The 11,001-nt window shown below is 39.8% G+C and overlaps 1 long non-coding RNA gene across 1 annotated transcript; it reads right to left on the bottom strand.

Moving 5' to 3' along the window:
• Positions 1 to 7,023: 7,023 nt before the first annotated feature.
• LOC103595961 lies at positions 7,024 to 8,615 on the bottom strand. The gene is made up of 2 exons (XR_551007.1): positions 8,541 to 8,615; positions 7,024 to 7,882 (listed from the first exon to the last, which is right to left on the bottom strand). It is a non-coding gene; the product is annotated as an uncharacterized LOC103595961 (long non-coding RNA).
• Between the last annotated feature and the right edge of the window lie 2,386 nt (positions 8,616 to 11,001).

The following is an 11,001-nucleotide window of genomic DNA, read 5'->3' as shown; positions in this document are numbered from 1 at the left end:
TGGCGCAATGCCGAGGGTTGTGATCCCGTTGCCGGTCCCGGTCCGGTACGGGCGCGACACTGAGTGTTGCGATCCGTTGCCGGTCATGAAAAAAGACAAAAAGGAAAAAAAAAAAAAAGAAAAGTGATGTGGATAATAAATACAAGATTCAGGGTAAAAGTAACCTCAGGTTGGAGAAGTAAGGGAAGTGAGATGTAGAAAGACCACATAGAAGTAAGCTATCGTCAATATTCTAGTTCGTGTGTTAGTGTTGGGTTCACTTTGTGTATTAAATTATACAAAGATTAATAAATAATTGTATTAGTTACTTATTGCAGCATAACAAATTATCTCATACCTTAACAACTTAAAACAATAAACATTTATTTCACATAGTTTCTAGGGTCAGGAATCGGAGTGCATTTTAGCTGAGTGGTTTGGGCTCAGGGTCTCTCATGAGGTTACAGTCAAACTGTCAGTCAGGGTTACAGTCTCTGAAGGAGCTGGGAGTTCCACTTCCAAGATAGCTCATTCACATGGTTGTTGACATGAAGCTCAGTTCTTCATCATGTGAGCCTTTCCAGAGGGCTGTTCATGACATGCTCCCAGAGCAAGCAATGAGAGAAAGAGAGAAAGACAGAGAGACAGAGAGACAGAGACAGAGAGACAGAGAATGGGCAAGAGAATGCCCAAGATGGAAGCTATGATGTCTTTTATAAAGCTAATATTGGAAGTGAAACATCATCACTTCTGCTGATGCTAGGATCACACAGACCAACACTGGGACACTGTGGAAGGGGACTCAGGGTATGACTATGGAAGGCAGCTATCATTGGGCACCGTCTTGGAGGCTGGCTACCATCATAATACAAAAAAAAAAAGAACAATTCATGGACCAATGATGAAACTGTGTAAAGAAGCAATTACATGTATCTGAGGTTGCAACCTAAATGAAGTGATTCAGTTCTGAAGGCAACAGAGGAAGGAGGATGATGAGTTAGCTTTAATTCTGGCTCTGCCAGTTTCCAGCTTTACAACTTTGGGCAAGTCATTTGACTTTTTTCTCTTTGTAAAATAGGGATGAGGATATTTACTTGCCTCTTTAAAAAATTTTTGTTATAAAAATATTCAAATATACACAAAATAGAATAGTATAATGAATACCGTATGCCCATAATCCGGAATCAACAACTTTCTAGATTTTATCATCTTGTTTCATCTATTTTCCCCTTTCTAAAGTGTCTTAAAGCAAATTACTGACATTGTTATTTTATTCCTATATACTTTAGTATTTGTTATTTAAACAATGAACATTTTCTTATGGACTCACACATAAAATCAGTAATAATTCCTTTGCAACATTTAATTTATCAAAACTATATTCAAATTCCTTTGAGTGTCTCAAAATATACTTTTTACAGTTGGTTTATTAGAATGAAGATCCAAACAAGGTCCAACACATTACACTTGGTTTGTTATGTCTCTTATAATCTTTCAGTCTAAAGGAGTTCCTTTACTTACATCCTTTTTATGCCCTCGTTTTGTTGACAAAACCCAGGCAGTTGACTTGTAGAATATCCCCCAGGAGTATAAATTTTTATATCCATTGTAGAAAACAGTATGGAGGTTCCTCAGAGAACTAAAAATAATCTACTTTTCAACCTAGCTATCCCACTACAGGGTATATACCCAAAGGAAATGAAATCAATATATCAAAAAGACACCTGCACTCCCATGTTCATCACAGCACTATTCCCAATAGCCAAGAGATGGAATCAACTTAAATGCCCATCAACAGATGAATGGATATATATATATATACACACACACACAATGTAATACCACTCAGCTATTAAAAGAAATGATATCCTTTCATTTGCAGCAACATGGATGGAACTGGAAACCATCATGTTAAGTGAAGTAAGAGAAGTACAAAAAGACAAATACCACAAGATCTCATTCATATGTGGAATCTAAGGGGAAAAAAAGTGGTTCTCACAGAAGTAGAGAGTAGAATAATGGTTACCAGAGGCTGTTGGGGGTAGGGGAGGGTGCAGGGGAGGAGGGGAAAGTGGTGAACTAATGGGTATGAAACTATACTATCTACCCTACATGAATCATTGTTTCCTGTAAACATGTACAAGTAAATATTAAAATATTTTAAATTAAAAAAAAAAAAACTAAGTGGTCAAAAAAAAAGGAATATCTCATGGGTTGAATTTGTCTGTTGACTTTCTTGCGATGCCATTTTCCTTGTTCTACTCCCTCCTGTTTCTAGAAGATGGGGAGTTAGTCCTAAAGACTTGCTGAGATTTAAATTTAACTATTTTGGCTAAAATATTTCTTAGGTGGTGTCATGTACTTCATAATGAACCACATCAGGGGGCACGTATGTGTGGACTCCCCACTCCTAGTGATGCTGAGATTGATTAGTAGTTGCAGGTATTGTCAGCCTGAGACCTCCATTGCAAAGTTCCCATCAGCCTCTTACCTATTGATAATTGTTGTTTGAATCAATTAACTCATGTGGAATTACAAAATGGTGATTTCCTAATTCTATCCTTTCTTTCTTTCTTATTTGATGGAATTATTTTCATGAGGAAGAACTTTTCCTCATCAACCTGGGCTATTTGGTTACCCTATTAGAAGTGGCTGTTCTCTGTTTCACATCCTCTCAGTGCACCTTTTACTACAGCCATGCTGCAGCAACCTACTTCCTGCAGGTGTAACCTGACACACCTCTCTTCATGTGCATTGCATACATCTCCCTTTCTGCCCTTGAGTTCCTCTGACTCCACAAGGGTGGGATATCTGCCTGGTACTCACACATGACAGATTACAAGTGTGAGGGGGCTAAGGCCCCAAGGGGGAAACTTGGACCAATGAGATGGGAGCTGGTAAATAACCACGTTCCTCATGCATCAAGCTGGCAGTTATAAAGTATATTCTATATGGCTCAAGGCTTCACTGCCCGCAGTGGTCACTAACTTGAGAATACCCTTGTATTGACTTTCCCCTGTTTCACTTTCCCTAGTCATACACTGCTATTTCCTGAGATCACTGTCCAAAATAAACTACCTGAAAAGTAAGCCCTTGTCTCAGGTTCAACTTTCAAGGGGTAAGCCAGGCTAGGACACCACTAAATATAATTCATAGAGGAAAGTCAGGATAAATACTCCATTCTTCCATTACACTGAAAATACTCAGAGTATTGCCCTGGTTATGCCTAATAACGAACTCATGAATTTATATGTAATCAATGGATTCCAATTAGTTGTAGCTTTTATTCTTACTTGATGTTCAGATTGTTCTCTTTTCAGCCAGGAGATCCTTTATGCTAATTTCTTTGTACCTTTGACATGTCCCATTAGACTTTAGACTTTCAATAGCCTCCTTGACATCTGGCACAAGGTGTTCCAGATTCATCATACACATTTCTTACCCGAGACTGAAATCTGTCATTCCTCCAAAGACCCTTATTCCTTTTCACAGGAAATGATGTATTGAAAGTACAATATAAATGCCAAAGGTGCTTATTACTACAAGATTGTCATTACTTCTGGGCCCTTTGAAGAGACAAAGAAAGTGAGTGTTTTTCCGCCCAATAAATGTAAAGCTTTTCTTATTGGGATATAATAAACATAGTTTGTAAAGAAAAATCCATAAGTTCACACTATTTCCAATTCAATTTTAATATTGTATGGTTTCTACCTACTCCAAAAATCGTTGTTCCTAACAACTCTAATATTTGTTTTTTACCTATAATACAAAGGTACCTCAAAAAGTTCATGGAATGGCTGGTTGGTTAGTGCAGTTGGTTAGAACCTGGTAAAACAAAGGTCACGGGTTTGGATCCCTCTACTGGTCAGCCACCAAAAAAAATAAAAGAAGAAAGTTCATGGAAAGATTCAGATTATCTTTTAATTCTATTTTTCCACAAACGTTTTGAAGTACTCTTGTATACAGGAATAGTTTGAAAGTATCAGAAATTCTTAGTCGCATAAGTGTTTTGGATTTTGGATTTTTTTGGATTTTTGGAAGATTTGAAGAAATACATACTGGTTGAGTATTACTAATCCAAAAATCAGAAATATGAAATGTTCCAATGAGCATTTCCTTTGAGCATCATGTTGGCACTCAAAAAGTTTCAGAATTTGGAGCATTTAGGATTTTAGATTTTCAGATTAGGGGTGCTGAACCTGTAGTAGTAGCTATATTTCTAATAGCAATAATACTATTAAATGAAGCTTAAGATTTTTTTGGCCTATTTATCCTGAGAATATATTCTACTATGAATGTACAGTGAAAACACTATTTTCTAAACTCATCTCATTGTTTACTTGGTGTGGTTATGCCACCAGCTTAATACAGATGCTCTGTGATTTATGATAAGGTTATGTTCCCAATAAACCCATCTAAATTGAAAATATTGTAAATCAAAAGGGCATTTTCGACTTACGATATTTTTGATTTACGATAGGGTTATCCAGACATAACCCCATCATTAAATCGAAGAGTGTACTGAATACATATCACTTTTATACCTTCCTAAAGCCGAAAAATTGTAAGATGAACCATTGTAAGTCGGGGACCGTATGCATAGTTAGATCATTTGCTTCAATTTGTTTTCAAACTTTAGAAATTGCATTTTTCTTTTGGATTTAAAATTATCTTGAATATGTAATATACATAATTCAAAAATCAAAGCCATATATCCAAGTTGTATTCAAAGTAGTCTAGCTTACATGCCTATATTCTCCACCTGTTCCCTCCCATTCCTAATATATTCACCTATCTTGCAAAAAAAAAAAAAAAAAGGCTTCTACACCCTTCTGCAGCTTGGTTTTGTTTGTTTGTTTTTGTTTTTTGTTTTTTTTTTTAACTCAGGATATCACTCCACATCTGTGTAAAGAGTCCCTTTCTTTTTCACAGTTGCATAGTGTGTTTCACTGTGGAGATCTATCCTAGTTTGTTCAACCAGTCCCCTACTTGTGGTTATTTGGATTGTTTCCAATCTTTTGCTATTACAAATAATACTGCAATGAATAACCTTGTGCATAAGTCACTTTGTATTTTGAAATAGCTTCCCAGAATTGAGATTTCTGGATCAAAGAGCAAATATATATGTAATTTTGCTAGGGATTATCAGATTCCCTTCCTGGGGTGCTGTGTACTATTTTGCATTCTCAACGGCAATACATGTCATCCCTGTTCCCACAGCCTGCCAAATGAGTAGGTGGTCAAACTTTTGGATTTTTGCTAGTCTGAATTCTTGCTTCCTTTCATCATTCTGACTCAAGATATACCACAATGCTTTCATCTGCTTTTAGAAGAACTTCTCAGGATAAACAATAGGTGCTTGTGTTGAGGGTGACAGAAGAAGGATGGCTGCAGTGTTTCTATCTATTTCCACTTACCTAATCATGGAAATGCCAAAGCCTACAACATCACCATCCTTGTTAAGATCTTGCATTTCCAAAAGTTGACCTGGGTTTCCAGCCAAAGAAAAGGACATCAAGTATGACCTCACTCCTTTTTAAGGTAAGCAGAATGTACAGAGTCCAGTAAATGAAGTCCTCTGGTACATTACCAGCCTCAGGATCCTGAGAAAGGTGGAGGAGGAGCTATGACCATCATCTGTCAGCTTGCTATCTCCAGAACAAACCCAATTCCAAGGGGAAGTCCCTTTGTATGACTAGATGTTTCTGCAGATTGTGGAGTGACCACTCTCTGGCCTGCAGTGCCAATCACACTCAGGATCTCTTCTTTTGCTGCTTTGCAGGAGTAAATGTCATGGATGGACATTGTTTTTTTCTTTCAGCATTTCCCATTTCCCTGTATTCCAGTGGGTGATTTTGCCCCCCAGGGGATGGCCATTTATTAATATTTGGAGACATATCTAGTCGGCACAACTTGGAGGGGGTAATACTAACATTTAGTGGGAAAAGATCAGTGATGCTGCTAAACATCCTACAACACTCAGACAGCCTCCCCTCCCCAACAAAGAATTACCTGGTCCAAAATGTCAATAACGCTGAGGCTGAGAAACCCTGCTATATTTTCTTTATGCACAGACATCCTCAAAATTACTATTATCAGTGGCAGAGGAAGGGCAGAACCACAGATACTCTTCCTCCCTGCTCCTCCAAAAGTCACTAGCAATTCAGAAATCTCTTTAATTACAAAGACTCTAAGGAATTATATATTTATCTGGAAGATTAAAGAACAAATACCATTTAAACCTTCTACAAACTGATTACCATTAGGTATAATGCAACCCTTTAAGAATAACAGAAACTGCTGATTATTTAAAGTACATGGAACCAAAAGTCTCATGCATAATCAAAAACTTGGTTAATAGAGTATGACCAGAGAATAATGCACTGGTTACTGTGGAGAAATTAAAGAACATGCTGTGAATTGGTATTAAGGAAATTGCATGAAGAACTACTCTTAAGGTACCATGATTCTGAAGAAACTGCCTCAGGTGCACAATATATCACATTCAGTCTTTATCTCTCTTTGTATTTTCGTGACTTCTTTCACCTTGGATAACCTAGAAGTTTAGACCTTGGATCTTTTTGGAATGGTATGATATCTCACTCTCTATATTTATTTTCGTGTAGTAACAGACCTGAATTTTATTGCCAGGAGTTTATCTCTTTCATAGGAATTATTTTCAAAGTTCAGCTTATCTTTTTTTTTTTTTTTTTGAGGGCATAGACTGTTTAATACTTATAAGCATAATTCACTGTAAATAAATGTGCCCCTGAAAAGTTACGCCTAAATTGAATTTTTGTAAATAAAATTGAATTTTTAAATCACAAGAGAAATTTGACATTCAAAGGGAGTTCGAAGCTAAAAAAAAGTTCTTTTTTCATAGAGAAAACCAACTTATTTTGCAAAGTGAACAATTACTCTAATTTGCTCTTAAAGTCTCAATTTTTATATGTAACCCAAGAATGTCACCCAAAACTGTGCATGATGGTAATTTTAAAAATATCAATCATGAATTTGTAAGGAGTTTGAAAGTTGAGTAAAAACTGAGTAAAATATGCTTTATTATTGACAAAAGTTTGTTACACACTTGTTTTAGGAGACAAGAAAGGAGACGAGACTCTACTATACTTGAAAAAAAGGATAGGAAGCATTGCTGAAACGACAATCACATTGACTGCTTCCTCTCAGCAACCAGAAAAAAAGAATGGATGGTAGCCTGCTACTTTAACAGTGTAATGGCATGGTAAAGCGTATGGATTCAGAAACTAGATTGCCTGGGTTCACATGCCTGCCTAGTGCGGCTCTTAGGCAGCAACATACACGACTTGGCTTGCCTGTTTTCTCATATGAAACACAGAATACGAGTATTATCTGCTTAATGGGATCGTTTTGAGGATTTAACTGAGCTAATACGTGAGCTAATATATGAAAAGAAGTGGGGTCAGTGATAGTTTTGAATCCCGGATTGTGAGCGCAGCTCTATGGCTAGGCGTAGAGAAAAATAAGAGAGAGACAGGGAGCAGGCGTTTCATTCCATCTTCTCCGCACCCTTGTGAAGTAGATATAGCTGGTTCCGCCTGGGTTGCATACAGGAGTAAACGGAGGCTCAGCGAGGAGGCCGGTGATTCGAACAAGGATCCAAGGACATCCCTTGGGTAAAGGACCCCTTGCAGCGGCGCCGCGCCACCTTCCGTCTGGTTAGGCGCTGAGGGCACTGGGCTCAGCCCCACGCCGACTTTGCGTTGCACCACTGAGCTGTGGCCCGGAGCTCCAGTAGCCACACAGCCCGAGGGGCCGCCTTCACGCCGGTCCTCTGCCACTGCCAGCGGCTGGCGGCGGACAGCAACGGAAGATTTTTAGGAAGAGCTGGAGCCTTGGACCGACACCTTTCCTTGCGGCGCACCTGAGATCAGAGAGACGTGTTAGACACTGGCCCTCGTTCATGACACAAATATTGATTCATGCCCACTCTGTGCTGGGCACCGGGAACGCTCCGATGAATCCAGACTCAGCCCAGACTACAGGAACACGGAGACTACTGGGCGCCCACACCCTGTCCAGGTCCTCCTAGATCCTCGCAGGCTGGAAAGAGGGGGCGGTAGGACCTGAGGTTTTCCTCCTACTCGTCGCCTTCCGGTGTTCTCCACCAAAGCTCCGCCCCTTCGGGGGCGTTCTCGGCGCGCCGTAAAGTAAGAAACATTCTTTGCTCCTTAACAGCCCGCCTCCATCTTTACGGCAGGCCGCATTCCACGTCTCCAACATGGCGTCCCCCATATAGGCAGAGACTGTGGCTTCTACCCCAGGTGGTCGGGGGCAGTTCTTAGCTGAGGCTTCCGTCACTCCAGCCCGGGCTGCAGAAAGCAGCAGTTCCTTTCTGGTCACGGCTCCAGGAAGCCACCCTCCTATGAGGGTCAGGAATCGCCAGTTCCTTATAGTCCCTGAAGGTTCCTCCTCTGTCCCCGGTTTATTCCCCGCGCGACCTCCGGACACCCCCAGGTCCCTGACCCTCCCAGACTCAAACCATGAGCCTTCCACAGCTGCTGTTGCGCTTGCCGCATTACCTTGGGGCCTCGGGTCTTCCGCGTCGCCTGTGGTGGTCCCCGTCCTTCGACACCATCTCTTCGGTGGGATCCTGGCGTGGCCAGTCTTCCAGGTCCCCGGCCCACTGGAACCAGGTGGTGTCAGAGGCGGAGAAGATCGTGGGCTATCCCACGTCCTTCATGAGCCTCCGTTGTCTGCTGAGCGACGAGCTTAGCAACATTGCTATGCAGGTGCGGAAGCTGGTGGGGACTCAGCACCCTCTGCTTACCACAGCCAGGTGAGCTACCCCTCTCCCGCTGACACACTGGCACCCACTCCAGTACTTTTTCCTGCCCGGCACACCCATTCTACCTCGCTCTCGCTCAGATTGGATCCCAGCTTATCTCTTTTTACCCCTTCCTTCCCTCAGCCCTTCTAGACATTCCATGTTGTCTTTTCTCTAATCCACTTAACGTTGTTTCTCCACTTGCTCAGCTGAGTGGATCAGTGGTTTTCTTTGGAGAAAACCACTTGCACGGTTTTCGTGATTTTGCTTCTTTACTGTTGAGAGTGAAGATACCTCAGTGACGTAGGTTTATTGAGTCATTTTCTACAAATGGTCTTTTAGAAGTGGTATAGATTAATTTTCAGTTTCTTACTGTTATGGGGTCACCTCCAGAAAGAGTGGGGAGGGAGAGAGAGGCCAAAGGCAGGCAGTTTTTCCCAGTGAATGTCCCAGGCTTGAAGGAGGAATTTATCTGGTCAGTAGTCATTATCTTCTTGGGATTTTTATCACTTATGCTGGACTACTGCTGTGGAAACTGCCATTAGGGTTTTTAAAAACTTTTTTTCCACTTAAAAAAAAGCCACGTCTTTTGATTTGTAATTAACTTCAAACAGAAAAGTTGCAAGAATAAAAGTGGTACAAAGAACATGTTTGTATATGCTTTAATCACATTCATCTTCTGCATACATATATATGTACATACATATATACTGTTCACGTGTGTATGTATGTATGTATGTGTGTGTGTATGTATATATATATGTGTATATATGTATATATATTTTTTTCCTGAATCATTTGAGAGTAGATTGCATGTATGGTGATCCTTTACCACTAAATATTTCAGTATGTATTTCACAAGCATAGGGATATTCTCTTACATAACTACAGCACATATACCAACTTAGGTGCATTTGATATCGGTACAGTACTTTTATTTAATCTACCATTCATATTCCAATTTTGTTAATTGACCTAAAAATGTCCTTTATAGCATTCTTTCCCCTCCAGTACAGGATCCATCCTAGGATCGGGTATTGCATTTAGTTGTCATACTTCTTTAATCTTCTTTGATCGGGAACGTATCCATACCTCTTCTTGGCTTTTATGACTAGAGCAGTGGTTCTCAACCGGAGCAATTTTGCTCCCCAGGAACATTTGGCAATGTATGGAGACATTTTTGTTTATTACGAATGGGGGCGCACTACTGACATTTAGTGGGTAGAGGTCAGGCATGCTAACTTACAATGCCCAAGACAGCACACAAGAAAAAATCATGTGCTCCAAAATGTCAGTAGTGCCAAGATGGAGAAATCCAGGACAAGCATTATTTTATTTTACTTTTTTTTTTTTAGGCTAGTCAAGCAGTGAGAGTGGGGAAGGATTCTTTTTTAATTAAACTTTTATTTTGAGATAATTGTAGATTCACATGCAATTGGAAGAAATAATACAGAGAGATCTAATATACCTTTTACCCAGTTTCTCCCAGCGGTAACATCTTGTGAAACTGTAGGACAGTATCGCAAACAGGATAATGACATTGATATAGTCATGATACAGAACATTTTTATCACTGCAAAGATCCCTCCTGTTGCCCATTTATAACCACACCCACTTCCCTTGTCTGCCTCCTTGCTATAATTTTTTTATGAGACATCTGTCATTCTCTTACCACAGAAGTTACCAAACAGCAATAATAAAGTGATTTTATTTATTGGCATTGTTCTCAGTTATCAGGAATGTCACCTTGTGATTGTACTAGCTTGTTTTGTAGCTGGAATGTTCTCCAGAGGTTCTACATGATGCACACTCAAAACACACACACATATATGTATGCATGTATGTAAATGTGTATGTTTTAAAACTTAATAATGAAACTAGTGGGCCAACTACCCAATTCAAGTACTATAACTTTACCAATCTTGTTGAAGCTAACTGTGTACTTCCCAGTCCATCTCTATGACCCCCACTGTACTGATTTTTTGTTTATTTTTCCTTTTTAAAATTACATGAGTGTTTTCCTAAACAATAACAACATGTTTAATTTTGCTTTTTTTTTTAAAAAAAAAAGATGACCGGTAAGGGGATCTTAATTCTTGACTTGGTGTTGTCAGCACCATGCTCTCCCAAGTAAGCTAACTGGCCATCCCTATATAGGGATCCAAACCCTTGGCATTGGTTTTATCCACACCATACTCTCCCAATTGAGCCATGGG

This window comes from Galeopterus variegatus, unplaced genomic scaffold (assembly GCF_000696425.1).
Source record: "Galeopterus variegatus unplaced genomic scaffold, G_variegatus-3.0.2 Scaffold1901, whole genome shotgun sequence".
NCBI classification, from domain to species: Eukaryota; Metazoa; Chordata; class Mammalia; order Dermoptera; family Cynocephalidae; genus Galeopterus; species Galeopterus variegatus.
This window is presented reverse-complemented; position numbering and strand designations above follow the sequence as displayed.